Source organism: Lepidochelys olivacea (assembly GCF_965140295.1).
Source record: "Lepidochelys olivacea isolate rLepOli2 genome assembly, chromosome: 9".
NCBI classification, from domain to species: Eukaryota; Metazoa; Chordata; order Testudines; family Cheloniidae; genus Lepidochelys; species Lepidochelys olivacea.
The window spans coordinates 42,006,487-42,025,030 of record NC_140419.1 but is presented as its reverse complement, the minus strand read 5'-3'; the positions used below and the strand labels follow the sequence as shown (position 1 = coordinate 42,025,030).

The window sequence follows — 18,544 nt, the reverse complement described above, 5'->3', positions numbered from 1 at the left end:
TGGTTCCCCACACCACATAAAGCCATGTGCCTGCCTGGAAGGAAGCCATAACAGGTTAACAAGAAATTCTTGGTTGGAAAAAAAATCTCTGGGCATGAAGTAAAGACCCCTATGCCTGCAAAAGGCCATAAAACAGAAAGAACTGCAGCAGTTGGAGACTGCATGACCACTTATAAATTTGGCTCAGAACATCTGGTGCTGCAGAGGGCGGGTCACTCAAGTGATCCCAACAGGCACTGTTTTTCTTGAAGGTTCCTGAAGTTCAGGAGCACTAGAGGGAGGCAGTATGAATATGCAGAAGCTACATCAAAGAATTTTTTTTTGAAGCATAAAAGGTAATATTAGGCTCTACTAATAAATAACAAATCATAAAAGGACCCTTTTAAATAGCCATCACAGAGTTGAAGTTGCCTTTCAGGTTTCAGAGGTTTTGAAGGAACAGCACCATTCCCCCCTGTCATTTCAAAGGGTACAGCTACACTACAAATGTGACAGCAGCACAGCTGTGGGGCTGTAGCTATGCTGCTGTAGCGTAGATGTTGCCACAGTGATGGAAGAGGTTTTTCCCCATCACTGCAGTAAATACACACACCCCAAGAGGTGAGAGCTTTTCCATCTATCTACAAGCATCTTCACTGGGACTTGGGGCCACTTAATTTTTGAACTTTAAAAGTAAATGATACTTGTAAGGTTTTAAACAGATCGACACACTGCGAAAGACCTTTCAGATCATGTTAACTCTTAAGTAATCTTATCTTCCCCCTCTCTCTCACAGATCAAACTACTCCCACCTATTTTAATGAGTAATTCAAAGCCATCTGAAGGTTTAGTCCTATGCACCATCTCCTCTCCCCCTAACTGATAAAGACCAAGATGTGACTAAAATTCACCAGTGCCAGGAAGAGGGCAGATATCTGACTATCGTGTCTGTTGAGCAACTCCAGTGTTGCAATTTTTTTTAAGGAAGCTGAAAAATGCCCTTTTCCTCTCCCCGTCCCCTGCACACTCGCTCGCTGCTACCACCGGGAAAACAGGGAAGGGAGCAGCCACTACCCTGCAGAAAGGATCTGAGCACCAGCTGGAGAAGGGATTGAAAACCAGCCCTAGATCTGCCAAACCTGGGCGGGAGGGAAGAGAGGAAGGAGGCTTCATTGTGTCACTTGTGAGCTCTCCCCCGGGGGGGGAGTAGGGAAGGAGGGAGGGGGGCCTCGCCCCACTCCCCCGTTTGTCTCTGTAGCGCAGCGAGACACTGCTGCAGCCACTTCTCTCGTTCACACCGCCCTAGCTCCGCGCCCCGGCCCTCGGCAAAGCCCAAGCTCGGGTAGGAACCGTCCACACGCCGCGCCGCGGCGGCAGCTTCCCTCCGGGCAGTCACCGCCAGCCGCAGCCCAAGCGCGGTCCCGGTCGTTGGGGGGCGGGGGGCGACGTTGCACTCACACGCCGTTCCCGCTCTCACACGGACACGCACAAGGTCCTCTCCGCCCGCCTCACGCAGTCACTCACCTGCCCAGGCAGAGGCGGCGGCGGCAGCAGCTGCTGCCTCTGAGCCGCCGCCTCCCAGCCAGCGCGGCAGCAACTGAGTGGTCCGTTACCAGTAACTCACATGGAGCCGCGAGGCCTCGGCATACATACGCGCGGACACCCTAGAGCCGAGGTGAGAGGGAGGGCGGTTTCCTAGGCAATAGCTGCCCCCTAACTTCGCCACGCCCCCCCCCCCAGCCAATCCGATTGCGGCTTGCGATCTCAGCCTCGGTTGGCTTCCTGCTCGCGCATGCTGACATCGCAGGTAGGGGGGGAGGCCTCAGGCTGGGCGGGGGGCTTGCCCCTGACGTGCAACGCACGGTGGGGGAAGGGAAGCGGTCGGGGAGAGTGGCTTGCGCCATGGGTGGGCGGGTGAGGCCGAGGGGAGGGGCCCGGGCAGGGTGCGCTGGGATAGGGCTGGGCGAAGGAGCCCTGGCAGGGAAGGTGGCCCCTGGGCTGCAGGGGGCAGGGAGGGGCGAGAGGCTGTTTTCGCACCCGCTGCGCTCGTCTGTCAGAATGTGGACGGCTCCCCAGTATGTGGGCACCTGCATCGCTGGAAAATAGGGGGCGGTGGCAACGATCCGTAACGCGCTCGTCCTGCTTCAGCCTGCCACGCCCGTCAGCAAACCCCAGCATTAGGGCGGGGCATGAGTGCCCAGGTGCACAAGGGGCCGGCCTCACTTAGGCACCCCCGTGTGAAGACTTGTACCCGGATCAGGCTGTGCTAGACTGCGGGTACACGGCAGGTGTCGGGCAAGGGATGCCCCAAGATAGGTACCGAGTGGCAGCTACCCAGCAGTTACAGCACCCGAGCCCCCAGCCTAGGACTTGGCAACGCACCCATGGAGGAGTGGACTGGGATTTGAGCTGCTCACTTGCTGTGTGATAGAAAACTAATGAGTTTGTTTTCATTTTAACAGCTTTCCTGGAAATGACTGGATAAGTGCCAAGTCCAACTTTGAGTAATAGGCTTACAGCCATTCTCTGACACCTGCTCTGGCCACAACACTGTAATTGTTTCCTGAGCACAAAACAAGAGGGTAAAAAGATCTTACTATTCCTTATTTTGATCATACTATGTGTGAAGTTGGCCCTAGGTTTTGCAGGGTCCTCTGTGAAGTGACTTAAAAAGTTGCCCCAGTTCTCTTCCACGAGAGGAACTGTACTCAGGTGCCCTCCGACTTGCAGTGTCCCTATCTTCCCTCACCCCCCCCCCCCCAATCTTGGTAATTCACAAGTGACCCTAGAAGCAGCACGGGCCTGTGGACAGCAGAGGTGGCAGAGGCCCATGGAAACACAGAGTCCTATAGTCCTGGTTACATACTGGTGGCAAGTCTCCCCTGAGACCAAAAATAGAGCAGCTGCTATGGGTGGTGTTACTTAAGGGGCAGCCTTGATTGTAGAATAGTATTACTGTTTTTTGTGCTGACAGGGTTTTGTTTTTTTTTTATGTAGGGAGACTGCTTCCATTACTTATTCATTGTAGCAAAACTTCACATTATAAATACATTCTGTTATTGCTACTATTGAACAACTCATCTTAAGTTAGTATCCTCTCTGAGGGCATCTCTGGAAAACTGCAAGTTACATAATATATTATTTAAAGGGTGCCAGCCTCCCATGCTTGCATCTTTGCAGTGAGGATTCTTACAAATTAGGGCCATATTTTAAAAGATTGAAAGAGGTCATCTTCTATGTTCACACACAGCTAGGAAAGGTTCTTAAAAGAAGAGCAATTTGAAATAGCTTTGGAAAATAGCAGGGAAGGTTTTATTACAGTAGCTTCTTTCCCTTCAGCAGCTGATCATTTCCATACTAAATCCTCATTTTAAGAATCTTATAACAGAACGGTTACAGAAAATTATGCTGAAACTAATAAATGCCACTGAAAGGACTTAAAAATAGGCAAACTTTTTAAAGACAATCAAAGGAAAGGACATTTGAATGTTATTTTTGTGTACCTATAACCTCATGAAATACACATGCTGTTCCTGTGTATCTATAACTCCGATAAATTGAATTTTGCACACAGTGAGCCTTCTCCCACTGAGGTCAATACCAAAATTCCTATTGACTTCAATAAAAGCAGAATGAAGCTTTAGTACATTACTTTTTCATATTTAAAATGGAATACAGTCATGGTAAGCATATTAAAAACACTTCCTTAGTGTAGTAATCACACATTATATGATTTTTTTTTCATTTTTCAGCTCTGAAAATAAAAAGACTGGTCAATTTCACTTTTACTTCTATTCAATTTCACTTTCGGATACTCATGCACTAACAATGCATAATGTTAGGGTTGGCAAAATTGTAACAGAATGTTTTCCCACTCCAAGATTTTGGGAAGAATGAGAAACTTCACTCCCCACGCTCTCCAGTTAACCTAGGTATTGCATGGGAGATCAGCAGATGATGCAATATTTAGGCAAAATGTCAAGTTATACATGAGTCAATAATAGAGCTTGCCTACTATGTGTCAGATTTTTGCACAACCTTACTCTTCGTTGTTTGTATGAATTAATAGTTCCTGTGAGTGCTTATTTTCAGTTCCTTTAGGACTATTTAATATCATAGATAAAATGTAAGCATTCTTTCTGAATATCATGATCTTAAATAATATGTAGGAATATGATAGACGCTTCTGTATAGAAAAAAATATCTGCTATATATTTTAAATGAAAAAATCTCATCAGGTAAGAGTTTTGATCATACAGATACTTGTCTCTCCATAGGTCAAGTTGTCACAGCTAACACATGCACTTTTGCTCACCACCCTATTTCATCCAAATCAAACCAATCCATCTGAGTTTTTTTGTGTTTCTCTACCAAAGGAGATTTGTTTCCAAAAGCTAGATAGCGTGAAAAGTTAGCAATATTTGACTCTTTGAGAACTGTTTTACTTTATTATTTGAAATATTAAATCTCAAACATCTGTTTAGAAACTCAATGTTTGGGTTGTTAGTTGGCATTAGTGATACTTTGTTGTACTTTGACTGTTTTTGGAAAGGCTGGGTGGAAATTATTTAGAAAACACTTATTTATTCTGGCTTTTGCAAATTTTAGGTTGTTCTGCATGTGCCAATGCAGTTTTTATAAGGTGCAAACCAGCTGTGGTTTTCCTGAATCTTTAGTGGACTGACCAAGGGGGCTGGGATTCTTGAACTCTAGTCTTCACTCTGCCATCCTCTGACTTTAATAATGATATTTTGTAGCTGAACAGTATCTTATCCACAGAACTCAAAGTACATTACAAAAAACCTAATACTGGGGAGGCAGTTACCATTATACTTATTTTACACATGTGAATCAACTTTAGTGGGGTTACGTCCCCATGGAGATCATACATGATTGAGGTCCTAGATGGTAAGCTCTTTGGAGTAAAGACTGTTTTAATTTTGTGTCTATATAGCTCCAAACACAGTGTCAGCTCTTAAAAAAATAATAAGAGTATTGAAGAGGTCTCAACCACTAGGCCTTTGATCAAGACATGAAGATACTTGGAGTTATAACAGGTCACCTTCTTGTGATATTGTGATACTTGTCATAAATTCCTATCTATCACGAATGGTGCACAGAGTGGCAAGGGCCTGGGACAGAATTAAAGTTGTTTGGAGTATTTTAAATCTGCATTTTTTTCTCTCCACTACTTGGGAGAGAGAAAAAGAGGAGGTTTTAAATGTAACCTTAACTTTCAATTTCTTAATTTTCAGTCTGTTAATGTTTCCTCCCATCCCCAGCTATTCTTACATACAACAACAATGTAACAAAAGTTTTGTCCGGGAATTTTGTATCTGAATTATGTCTCCATGTAAAATGTCCACCTAGGGCACATTTTTGGACACTGAGAACATGTCATACTTTCAGGTGAAGGATGATAGAATACATGCTTTGTACTCACATTACTTTAGCAAAGACAACTGAGAAGGGAAAAGGAACTGCTTTACCAGGTAAAGGCACAACACACAAGGTAAGTTTGCAGCTAGTACGAAAGTACTGAAGGGATAGATGCAAACACCCTACAAGAAAAGAACACAAAAAATAGAGGATGCAAGACAGTTGACAGTAAGCAAAAAGAGATGGGGGGAATCAACCTAATGTACTCAGAGAAGTATCCAAAACAACAGCTACATAGTAGGATGGAAATCCTTAGAAAATAATTGGGGCCAAGCAAAACTAAAATGTAACTGTGAGAGGCAAACAAGATATTATCTTACTTTACTGTTCCCACCATATCACAAAAAACAATCTTCATGGGGTAATCTATGCACAGGCACTTTTTTGAAAAAGTACCAGATAACTTCAGAGCTCCGGTGAATATTTTTTTTCTCCTGAAAAAATATGTTCTATCCAAAGCTGCGAGAGTACAATTTTGAGAGTATAATGACTATTCTGTTTGCCACACAGTCACTCCTTTATCAGTATGGCATCTACTGTAATACATGTACGAGCTTTAGAACTCCTTGCGTATGAAAAGTAATGTGACAGACTCCTAATATAGTAGTGAGGGGCTACCCAATTCCGCACAATTTTGGATTTTAGGAATCTGTCAAAATGAGATGTACAAAACTAGTTTGAATTTGCAACCCTTTTCCCTGTATTTTAAACTTTTTTCCTTAGCTGTATTAAAGAAAAGATTGTGAACCTACATGATATTTGGAAAAGAAAAGGAAAACCATCTGTAAAAGCTAAGCTGAGACAAGTTGTGCCCTAAAGTATATGCACTTATATAGATCCTGTATTATTTTTTGTTGTTGTTCAATTTGCCTCTTTTCCCCTCTGTACTCCTCGCTCCCTCCCCCTCTCAGTTTCTGTCTGTCACTGCTTCCGCTCAATTCTATTTTACCCATAGATTTTCATTAATTTTTTCTCAGCCTTTTCCCTCTTCCTACCCTGTTCCACTCCATAGAACTGAAAACAGATAAATTTTATGTATGCGTGTGTTCAAAGTTAGATAAAATGAGTTCACCTATCCTTAACAGTAATGTAGGTGGAAAGAGAATTTAGGATTTGAGCTCTTTCAGGTTGATCCATTAAGGAGAGCTGGCACAGGCATTGGTTTCAGATAAGTATACTTTACAGCCTTTGAAATGGCTACTTTACCCATAGGGTTGGTATGACTTCCCCTTTTGAGTAAGGGTTTTAGCTACCCTTCTGTCATACACTCATGTCCCATCTTGTTAAATATGTTCTATGGTGGCCAGCACTTCTTTTTATTTGTTTCTATCCTTTCTTTCTCACTCTCAGAACAGAATGCAAGAGACAACAGCACATAAAGGAAACACCTAAAGGAAAACATCAGTCTGCAGAAACAGGGCAATGCTGGAAACAAGGAGTGAACTAATTAAAGAGGAGATTGAAACAAAGGTTTTCCCCTTCAAAGGTGCTCTGCAAGTGATTTTTTTAAATTGAACTTGTTCCCTTTTTTACTTAGAAAACTTTTTCCTTTAATAAAGATTGTTCTGCTCATTATCTTAAATGCCAGGAATATCAACTCTGCTCTTCCCTAGTTTTGCTGTAAGATCCACTTGATATCTCAAAGAATGTACATTGTTAACTCTTACACTCTAACTTAATGGATGGAAGATGGTGAATCTTTACTGTTTTGGAGAAAGAATATTGTTAGTGATTCAAGTTAAAAAGGTGTTAATGATAACAAAAAAGAATTAAACAGTCATCAGACATATTTCCTGTTATTTCAATCTTGGCCTATGTTTTCCAAACATGCGTGCCTGAAGCTCAGTGCCAAAAACCATATTTAGGCTCCTAAAATAAAAGTGGTGATAGGTACTACAGCTCCTAGTGACTTCAGTATGTGAAGAGAGGATATTCATGAAACTACAGAAGAATTCTGTGTATGAGGTCAAAATATTGCAACAGTTTGTAAGTGATGTGATAAAGCAGCAGCTGGATATGGGTAAGAGACTATAACACCAAATTCAACACAAAACACAGCCTATAAACAAAAGAGATCATAACGGATTATTTCCCTCTGTATGATAATTTTAAAACAATGTGATGGCCATGACCATTATGAGTCTGAGTGTACAGTTAAAATGCTAATGGATATGAAAAGGGAAACTTGGCAACCAGTAGAACACAGATTTTTTTTTTAAACCAAAATGTAATTTAGAAGGTATACTGTACAGTTGTTATGTGCTGGTCTCTTCTTACCCTTGCACTACCATGTGTTCCTATTACAAGCTTCTCTTTGTTTCTCACAGCTAATACAATGGGGGGGGGCAATGGCAAATAATGGGCTGAGTGCCAACAGACTGAAAATGCAGATGTCAGACAAAACGGATATACAGCTTGGCTAACGAAGCCAGAGCCTGCAGCAAGAAGTTGTCAATAGTGCTTTGCAATATCAAGTTATTTAACATTTACAAAATTCACTGCAAAAATTTAGTGTTAATGCAACATCATTGTTGAGAATTTACAGTATCTGCAAAGGAGACAGGAAATTCAGACTACTACAACTTTACCTGTAACAAAATGCTCAGCAGCTCAGGTTGCTATGTGTACGTCATTCTGGTGCTCCAGTCACTCAGCTGGCTTGCCATTGAATAGAGTGTCCAATTTAAGGTCTCCAGCTTCATATTCAAGCTCTCAGTGGAATCAGCCCAAGCAACTTGAGAAATTGCCTCTCCCCCTGAGTCCTTGACCTCTCATGCCAGCTGCAGTCCACCAGAAATATCAGACTGTCAACCAATAGCTCCTAAAGCTTTCAAAACAGCCTAAAGCATCTAAATTTCTAATCTGGAACTAAGGCAGAGAGTAGATTCCTCCGGAATGCTGCCAACCTGGATTGAGGCCTACAGCCATGCTGATACCGTCCAATCATTTGACGGAGATGCCAATTCAAATCTTTTGGTGAAAGCAAACAACTGCCTAGCACTGATTATTATTATTTTTATATTCCAGTAGCCCCAATCAGATCAGGGGTAGGCATCCTACAAACATATTAAAAGATTGAGGTTTCCCTGAAGAGTTTACAAACTAAATAGACAAATCAGATGAAGAGTGAAAGAAAAGGAATTGAGCACACAAGCTGTAATCAGTGATAAGAGGCTATGTGATGTTAACTACATATGTTTTTTAAAACACTATTTTCTTGTTTTTTAAAATAAGAATTTGGGAATACGGTGAGGGGGGAAGGAGATGATGTAACAGAAGCACACAAATAGCAGGAAAAGGAAGGAAGAGAGGAAAAGGGAGAGAAATACAGGAAGGATGGAGGGGAACACTGAGGTCAGTTTTCTAGGTATGAAAGGAACAATTGCAGGTTGGTTGCTGCAGGTTGAAGCAGCAACCCATGATCAATGGAATCAAAATCTGCTGAGAGGTCCAGCATGAGAATAAATGCCAGTTGACCTCAAATTAACGAAAGATAATTCATGACCATGACAAGGGTCATCCCAATGGAATGCTGGAACCCAGAATGGAATCTGCCAGGGTGGTGGTGTCCAGATGCACATGGAGTTGACAAGCTTTGCCCTCTCAACCACGTCTCCAAAGGTGGTGAAGTTTAAGATCTTGCAGGATTGAATAGTAAGTACTGCCACATCAAAGGAAAGTATCTTGAAGAGGGGTTAGACCTTAGTGTGTTTAAGAATTGTCAGCACCCTCTCCTTGCTTAGTGAGGTGTTAGCAGTGCCTCTCAATACTGATACCATGACTACCATGGGTGACACTTGCTTTGAGACACCAATGTGAATAGGGATCAGGACCACAAGTGATGGCCCTCAAGAAACCAAGAGGGCAACAGATGCATCCATCAGAAAACAAATTTATGTTTAATTATGAAAGCAAATGTCCCTCAAACAGAAATGCCAGAGACCACCCTAGAACTAAACAGCCTTTGGGTGCCATCATAATATAAATATTTACAAATAAAAATAATAATAATCTACTTAAAACATCTCACAGCAGTCATTTGAAGAAATTACAAACAGGCAGACCAGAATAATCAGATTGTGCAAAGGACTAAGACTCCAAATGGCTGAGGACAAGTAATGTTTTTTGGCCTCAGTCACAGCTTTTTTGTATGTTTCTTTTCAACTCCAAATGACTCCTCTGTTAAATCCCCTCCCATCTACACACCAGCCATTTCAGCTCCTGGGGATTACTTTTAAAACTTGGTGGTCTCCAAGCACCAGATACAACCAGGGTGCAGTGAGAGGCCAGCAAGCTGAAAGCCCCTGCTAACAACTGATAGCAGCTGTTAGAGTGAGCTGATTGACACCCTATTTTGAAGGGGAGAACAGATACTATTCTGTGTTTGTACAGCACCTAGTGCAGTGGGATCCTGGACCATGATTAGGGCTCCTAGGGGCTTCAATAACATAAATAATAAGATATACCTTGATCTCAGTTTCTGTGGGATCTTTAGTATTACACATGTGCAGAAGCCAACTTTCAATTGCTCATAACTTTATCACACACTTTTTTCAGTCTTGGTTGTGACCATACACTTCAGTGGCTTTTGACTTACCATTTTTCAAAGTCACTGTGTAATGAAAGTGGTGGACATTTTTCTTCTGAAGGAGAATGTGTATATTTTTCACCATTGCAGAACTCAAAATTGATAAAAAGATTTTATCTTACATGGCATGAGCCTTTAAACTGTCCCAAAAATTTAAAGATGTGCCATCATCTGAAAGATTTCAAGTCACTTAAATACTTTTATGTTGCCGTAAATATTTAAAGCACTTATAAGGGTGTCATTTTCAGCATATGCTGTGACTTAAATGTTTATGGCAACTTAAAGATTATTTTTTAACTCCTAGCAAATTAAATGCAAAAAAAAAAAATGTATGAAATGTTAAGGTTGTACAGTTAAACTAATCAAAAATTTGGAAATGCAAAGTTAAAGGTGCCAATCACTATGCTAACTCAGTTATGTTACATGTACTGTGTATATACTATACAGCATTTTCGGTTTGTGGTTTTTGTTAAATGTATATGTTAATGTGTTACTGTTTATGTCAGTAAATGTATAGCATAATACATACAAGAAGTTCAACACAGCTGGGGCAGCATTGCTAGTGGAATCCAAATTCTTGCATTCCTGACTTTCAGTTACTTCAACTGAGCAGCCTGACAGTGTGGTTATTTATGGTCAGAAACAAAAGTGGCACTTCCTCAAAAGATTTGCTACCTGGGTATATTTGAAATTTATTTTAATGATAGAAATAAGTGTTTACTGCCTTTTTTTTAAAAAAATTTATTTGGTTAGCCTTGCAGAGCCAATACAGCCAAGAGAGATTGCACTGGATTATTGTTGGATTCAAGCACCATGTAGGGAATTGCTAACTAAAATGCAGAATCATTACTTCAAGTGATGCACAAACTAGAGAAAACACAATTTCACCTCAAGCTGAGAAACCAAGCTTGATGTTAAAAAATAATATATATTTACTTGTAAAATAAGCAAATTAAGGACCTGATCCTGCAAGTTGCTGAGTACCCTCCACTCCTGTTACCATTCAGCAACTTGTCAGATCAGGCCTTTCGTACAGATATCTTTGATGGTGTGTAAACATGGAACCCTACAATATCCTGTTCACAGAATGACATTGTAGTGTATAACCTCACTTTAATATTTAACCCATTTTTTTATGTAATCTTCCTATCAGTCATTATCTCAATTCAGTTGCTCACATGTAGTGACTGAACTCATACTCAGTTCCAACATTCCTGTGCAGCACTGGGAATAGCTGCATTGTTAGAGTTTCCGTTCTTTGGATGAGATATTAAACTGAGGTCCTTTGTGTTATTTCTGCTGATTGTTCTAACTGAAGTTAAAGATCCCATGACACATTTTGAAAACGTAGCTAGCTTATTTATTCTTTTACTAAAAACCGGTTCTAATGTCCAGCAGATTCTAATGAGTTAGCTATTTCTGAAAGTGTAATAGATGCCATATCTGCCTAAACTTGTACAACCAATAACTAGCTTATCACTTCTGGAATATGTTGATTGTGAAAGGTATTATAAGAAAATCAAACGCTATTCTTTAAAATTAATTGAGTGACAGTACTGTGACTGGTTTCAGAGTAACAGCCGTGTTAGTCTGTATTCTGTATTAGTACTGTGACTGAAATATGTAATATTTTGTTATAATTATAATGTAGAGTTTTAAACAATTATAAAAGGATAATAAATAACTTGTGATAACATTTACAGTGGACCGTTTTCTGACACTCTTACAATAAATAGTACCTTACTCCTTGAGATAGGAGCAACCCCACTGAAGTCGATGAGATTTCTCATGTGCTTAAAGTTATGTTTATGTCCCTTGTTGAGGCAGAGCTGACATGAGTAAGGACTTGTCTACACTGGAAAGTTTTTTTTTGGTATAACCTAACATGCAAATTTAAATCAGTATAGTTAGACCAGTGTAATGCCCCCATGCAGACATTCTTATTCCACTATCAGTGCATTTTTTCAGTTTAATTTATGTCACTCTGGAAGAGGTTTAATCTAAACAAACATAAATAAATAAACCCATTCTTATACCAGAATAGGAGTGCCCATATGGGAGGGTTACAGCAGTATAACTATATTGGTGTAAGTGGTAAAACTTTCTTGTGTTGACAAGGCTGGAGGATGGCAGAATCCAGCCCATTATTCTCCTATCCAAATGGTAACAGCATACAACATTCCTCATTACTAGGTCACCTTATTGACTGTTGGAAAACAATGTCTAGTTATTAAAGGGTGTGTGTGCTGTCAATTAAAATAAAACCTCAGGAAACATAACAACAAAGCTAAACTGTCCAATAGTTTTCAACTTAAACTATAGCGTAGTTTATCCAAGGGTAGCATAAAAAGATGTTTTTCTGTTGTCAGTATATTCTCCTCTGCTGGGACACACGTTTTATATCTCCCAGGCTAATGGTTTATTACTACTCTTAGCAAAGGGCAAAAAACTAGACAAGAGATTAATAGTAGAAACTAGAACACAAATTAAGGATTTTAAAAGAAAACACTTTTTTCCTTTCTTCCTTAAATCTGTTTTCTAGCCTATGCCTTTTCATTAAGACCATTTTGATCATATGGAGAATTTTATATTTTATATTTCTCATGTGATTCAGTGTTTTGAAAAGTTAACAGAGTAATAATCAAATCATATAAATGAAGATATATATGCTTGGTAAATGAACAAGGTAATCAATCACATCCACAACTTGCAAAAACAGACTCATCTCTGAATTTGGCCTTGCATGAGTGTGAACTGGTGTAACATGCACCTTCTTTCAGTCTGCTTAGGGCCTTATTCTCCTGTCACCCACACCACCATTGTAAGTCAGCAATAACCACAACACAAGATATGCACAGAGGTAAAACTGATGTAAGAGAGAAGACTCATGGCCATAGGAGACATAAACCCTATGTAAATTACACCAGCTTAGTCTCTCTTAGATTCAAATGGACTTATTGATGTGTAACTTGCACATTACCTCTGAATTTGGTCAAAGTGCCACTCGTTAATCATAAAGACTTCCTCAAACACAAACCTTCCTTTATGTTACCTGAACTGCGTGTGATGTGCAAAGCCAGAAGGAAGTAAAGGTGACAAGTTTAAATTACAGCTACCATAAATATAGTTATCACATTCACTCTTCATTTACCAAATTAAAACTTAACAATTGGATAACTTTCATCTTCCTGTGATCTAAGCTGGTTAATATACTCTACTTTACTAGGATCTAATATCAAAAAGCTGCTAGAGGCCAATAAACTACACTGATTGAAAAGTTCATTATATGTAGGGCCCTTTGTTTTCAGTTTTTACCAAAAACCAGCAAAAATTCTCAGGTTTTGAAAAACCCAGTTTTTAACCATTTTAACCCAAATTTTGTAAGTGCCAGAATTCCCTGGGCCTGGTTCCCACTATGTACCGTCCAGGCTAAACAGCAAAGTACATCTGTGCAAGGGAAGGTAACTCTTGGTTGGTGGCTGCTGCAGATTTGCACAGGGAGCCTGGTCCCAGCACCCAAGACTCCTGAACACTGCTGCGATTGGCCCACTGGGAGCAGAAAGCTGCACCCAATAAGTACTGGACCCTGTCCACTTCCCTGCTGAACAAAGCCCCCTCACTCCTGGCCCCACCCTTCAGTGTGAACGCAGGGCCCATCCACCTTCCCCTCATCCCCACCCCCCTCCCTGATGCCCCACCTTGAGTGCCAGGCCTCCCTGTCCCCCTCACACTGACTCCCATGAATACCCGGCACCCTCTCCCACCACATGCTGTCCCCATCAGTATCAGACACCCCATCCTCACCTGCCCCTGTGAGTAGCTGAGCCCTTCAGCATTGCCTGGGGATATGTCACTGTCAGGAGAGGAGCCTCAGGGAACAGAGCCCCATCTGCTTCCCCCACTGGAGAGAGCCCCCTCCTGACTCAGCTCTTCTGAGGAGTGCACAGCGCAGGGAGGAGGGTAGCGGCAGCCCCCCTGCTTCTGGCGAATGTGTGTCTCAGGGTACATCTACATAGAGATAAAACACCCATGGCACAGCTGTGGGGAGCCCAGGTCAGCTGGCTTGGGCTGCAGGGCGAAAAATCGCTGTGTAGACATTCAGGCTCAGGCTGGAGCTTGAGCTCTGGGACACTCCACCCTCTAGGACAGGGGTGGGCAAACTACGGCTCGTCAGGGCTTTGGATCCGGCCAGCAGGATTGCCACCTCCATAGCACCACAAGCCCCACACTGCTACTGGAAGCGGCCGGTACCATGTCCCTGCGGCACCTGGGGGAAGGGAGACAGAGGGCTCTGAGCACTGCCCTCACCTGTGGGTACCTCCCCCCACAGCTCCCATTGGCCAGGAACGGAGAACTGAGGCCAATGGGAGCTTCGGGAGAGGTACCCACAGGTGAAGGCAGCACGTGGAGCCCTCTGTTCCCCGTCTCCCAAGGGCTGCAGGGACGTGGTGCCAGCAGCTTCTGGGAGCAGCATGGGGCCAGGGCCAGGGCCAGTGCAGGCAGCCTACCCTGGCTCTGGTGCACGCTGCTGCCACCATAGAGCCACTCCAGGTAAGTGGCGCCAGGCCGGAGCCCACACCCCAAACCCCTCCTGCACCCTGCACCCCAACTCTCTGCCCTGAGCCCCATGCCGCATCCCTCCTGCACCCCAACCCTCTGTCAGGTACACAGGAAAAGCCCCGGGAAATTTTGAATTTCATTTCCTGTTTGGTCAGCATGGCGAACTCAGCAGCACAGGTGACCATGCAGTCCCAGAATCGCAAACGAGCTCCAGCATGGAGCGAACGGGAGACACTGAATCTGATCACTGTATGGGGAGAAGAATCTGTTCAGGCCGACCTCCAATCAAAAAGAAGAAATGCTAATATATATATGCCAAAATTGCACAGGGCATGGTGGACAGAGGCTACATCAGGGACACACAGCAGTGCCAGTGAAAGTTAAGGAGCTCAGGCAAGCCTACCAAAAGACAAAGGAGGCAAATGGTCACTCTGGGTCAGAGGCCCATACATGCCGCTTCTATGATCAGCTGCATGGCATTCTAGGGGGGACCCTACCACTACCCCACCACTGTCCATGGACATCTGCAAGGGGGGAGTCTCAAGCAACAGGGAGGAGGATTTTGTGGATAAGGAAGAGGAAGAGGAGAATGCGCAGCAGGCAAGCGGTGAATCCATTCTCCCCAGCAGCCAGGACCTTTTCATCACCCTGGAGCCAATCCCAGATTCTGAAACCAGAGAAGGCAGCTCTGGTGAGTGCACATTTGTAACTACAGGACAGGGTTTAAAAGCAATAGTGTTTAATGTTTGATTTGCCCTGAAGAATTGGGGTGCATTCACAGCCAGTACAGCTACTGGAAAAGTCTGTTAACATGTCTGGGGATGGAGCGGGAATCCTCCAGGGACATCTCCATGAAGCTCTCCTGGAGGTACTCTGAAAGCCTTTGCAGAAGGTTTCTGGGGAGGGCTGCCTTATTTCGTCCTCCATGGTAGGACACTTTACCACACCAAGCCAGTAGCAAGTAGTCTGGAACCATTGCAGCACAAAGCATGGCAGCAAATGGACCTGGGTTTTGGTCACATTCAAGCAACATTCAGTCTTTACCTTTCTGTGTTAGCCTCAGGAGAGTGATATCATTCATGGTCACCTGGTTGAAATAGGGGAATTTTTGTCAGGGAACAGTAAAAGGACCCTGTTCATGATGGGCTGTTTGCGCTTGGCTAAAAGGGATCATCCCAGAGAATAGCCACATGGTGGGGTGGTGGGGAAGGGTGTGCAGCACATCCACCCGAAAACCACAGCCCCTCCTTTCAAATGGCAAACCCAACCGGCATTGCTTGTTATGGGAAAGGAGGGCGCTGCAGTTTGAAACCATTCCCACATGTTATGAAGGCAGAAGAAGCCAACCCCATATACCCTTTGGCTTACCATGGCTGCCTGGAAACCGAATTCTGTTGCCCAGCCATGTGTGATGTGTCACCATACCGGCAGGCGCTCAATATAAAAGGCAAAATGCAACCTTGTACCTAAAGCACATGTGCTGTCTGCTGTGAATTGCTTGATTCACTGTGAAGGAGTCTCTCGTTTGTTCTCAGAAATATATCATCTTAAATTTTACTCTCCCTTTTTATCCCCCCGCAGGTGCAAATGTTTCTATGCTCCCACATCATCTCTGTCTGTGAAGTTATCGCAGATTAGAAGGCGAAAAAAACGCACTCGCGATGACATGTTTTCTGAGCTTATGCAGTCCTCCCACACTGATAGGGCACAGCTGAATGCATGGAGGCATTCAGTGTCAGAGGCCAGGAAAGCATTAGGTGAGTGCGATGAGAACAGGCAGGAGGCGATGCTAAGGCTAATAGGGGAGCAAACGGACATGCTCAGCCATCTGGTGGAGCTGCAGGAAAGGCAACAAGACCACAGAACACCACTGAATCCACTGTATAACCGCCTGCCCTCCTCCCCAAGTTCCATATCCTCCTCACCCAGACGCCCAAGAACGCGGGTCGGGGGAGAGGCTCCGGGCACCCAGCCACTTCACTCCAGAGGATGGCCTAAGTAACAGAAGGCTGTCATTCAAACAGCTTTGATTTGTAGTGTGGCTACAATAAGCAACGTGGCCTTGTCCTTCCCTCCTCCCCTCCCCTCCCCCCTCACCCTACCCGGGCAACCTTGTCAGTTATCTCACTTTTTTTTTTTAAATTAATAAAGAAAGAATGCATGGTTTCAAAACAATAGTGACTTTATTTCCTTTGCCAGCTGTGATCAAAGGGGGGAGGGTGGTTGGCTTACAGGGAATTAAAATCAACAAACGGGGGGGGGGGATTGCATCAAGGAGAAACACACACAACTGTCACACCACAGCTGACCAGCCACGAAACTGGTTTTCAAAGCCTCTCTGATGCGCAGCGCGCCTAGCTGTGCTCTTCTAATCGCCCTGTTGTCTGGCTGCTCAAAATCAGCCACCAGGCGATTTGCTTCAACCTCCCACCCCACCATAAACGTCTCCCCCTTGCTCTCACAGATATTATGGAGCACACAGCAAGCAGCAATATCAGTGGGAATATTGGTTGCACTGATGTCTAACCTAGTCAGCAAACAGCGCCAGCGATCTTTAAACATCCAATGGCACATTCTACCACCATTCTGCACTTGCTCAGCCTATAGTTGAACTGCTCCTTACTACTGTCCAGGCTGCCTGTGTACAGCTTCATGAGCCATGGGAGCAAGGGGTAGGCTGGGTCCCCAAGGATAACTATTGGCATTTCAACATCCCCAACAGTAATTTTCTGGTCTGGGAAGTAAGTCCCTTCTTGCAGCTGTTCAAACAGCCAAGAGTTCCTAAAGATGCAAGTGTCATGCACCTCTCCCGGCCATCCCACGTTGATGTCAGTGAAACGTCCCTTGTGATCCACCAGTGCTTGCAGCACCATTGAGAAGTACCCCTTGCGGTTTATGTACTGGCTGCCAAGGTGGTCTGGTGCCAAGGAAGGGATATGCATTCCATCTAACACCCCACCACAGTTAGGGAACCCCGTTGCAGCAAAGCCATCCACTATGACCTGCACATTTCTCAGAGTCACTACCCTTGTTAGCAGAAGGCCAGTGATTGCATTGGCAACTTGGATCACAGTAACCCCACAGTAGATGTGCCCACTCCAAATTGATTCCCAACTGACCGGTAGCAGTCAGGAGTTGCAAGCTTTCACAGGGCTATCGCCACTCACTTCTCAACTGTCAGGGCAGCTATCATCTTGGTATTCCTGTGCTTCAGGGTGGGAGAAAGCAACTCACAAAGTTCCAGGAAAGTGGTCTTACACATGCGAAAGTTTCGCAGCCACTGGGAATCATCCCATACCTGCAACACTATGCGGTCCCACCAGTCTGTGCTTGTTTGCCGGGCCCAGAATCGGCATTCCACTGTATCAAACTGCCCCAATGATGTCCCAATTGCCACATCCCGTGCTTTCAGGAATGTCTATGTCCATATCCTCCTCACAATCATCCTCAGTGCTGGCGTCTCCTAGCCAGGTTCTGCACATACTGCAGGATAATGTGCGAGGTGTTTACAATGCTCACAACAGCAGCAGTGAGCTGAGCAGGCTCCATGCTTGCCATGCTATGGAGTCTGCATGGGTATCCCAGTAAAAAGGCGCCAAACAATTGTCTGCAGTTGCTTTCATTGAAGGAAGGAAGGAGGGAGTACTGACGACAAGTACCCAAAACCACCCACGACAGTGTTTTTGCCCCCATCAGGCATTTGGAGCTTAACACAGAATTCCAATGGGCAGTGGAGACTGCGGGATAGCTACCCACAGTGCACCACTCCACGAGTCGATGCTAGCCATGGTATTGAGAATGCACTCCGCCGACTTAATACGCTTAGTGGGGACATACACAATCGACTGTATAAAATCACTTTCTAAAGATCGACTTCTATAAAATCGACCTAATTTCGTAGTGTAGACATGAGAAAACTAAGGCTATTTGTTGTTTTTTTCTGTCCTCCCATCCTGCAACATTCTGCATAATTACCCA

General features: G+C 43.8%; 1 protein-coding gene and 1 long non-coding RNA gene across 9 annotated transcripts in view; one reads left to right on the top strand and one right to left on the bottom strand.

The window, feature by feature from the left end:
• Positions 1-18,544, bottom strand: part of PIK3CB (phosphatidylinositol-4,5-bisphosphate 3-kinase catalytic subunit beta) — a 195,599-nt gene that overhangs the window by 158,633 nt on the left and 18,422 nt on the right. Inside the window, exon 1 of one of the 6 annotated variants that reach the window (XM_084639470.1) lies at positions 8,007-9,384. The exons of 2 other annotated variants lie outside the window; for them this stretch is intronic. The gene's annotated coding sequence lies outside the window, so the exon portion shown is untranslated. Of the gene's footprint in view, positions 1-1,503; positions 1,641-8,006; positions 9,385-18,544 lie in introns of those variants that run through there. 3 more of the 6 variants (XM_084639468.1, XM_084639469.1, XM_084639472.1) reach the window with 3 other exon arrangements.
• On the top strand, positions 1,535-7,217 carry LOC311526441. Of its 3 annotated transcripts, none has more exons than XR_014713009.1 (3): positions 1,535-1,654; positions 2,442-2,561; positions 6,769-7,217. It is a non-coding gene; the product is annotated as an uncharacterized lncRNA (long non-coding RNA). The 3 variants fall into 3 exon arrangements; XR_014713010.1 differs by lacking the exon at positions 1,535-1,654 and adding an exon at positions 1,699-1,786; XR_014713011.1 differs by lacking the exon at positions 1,535-1,654 and adding an exon at positions 1,960-2,054.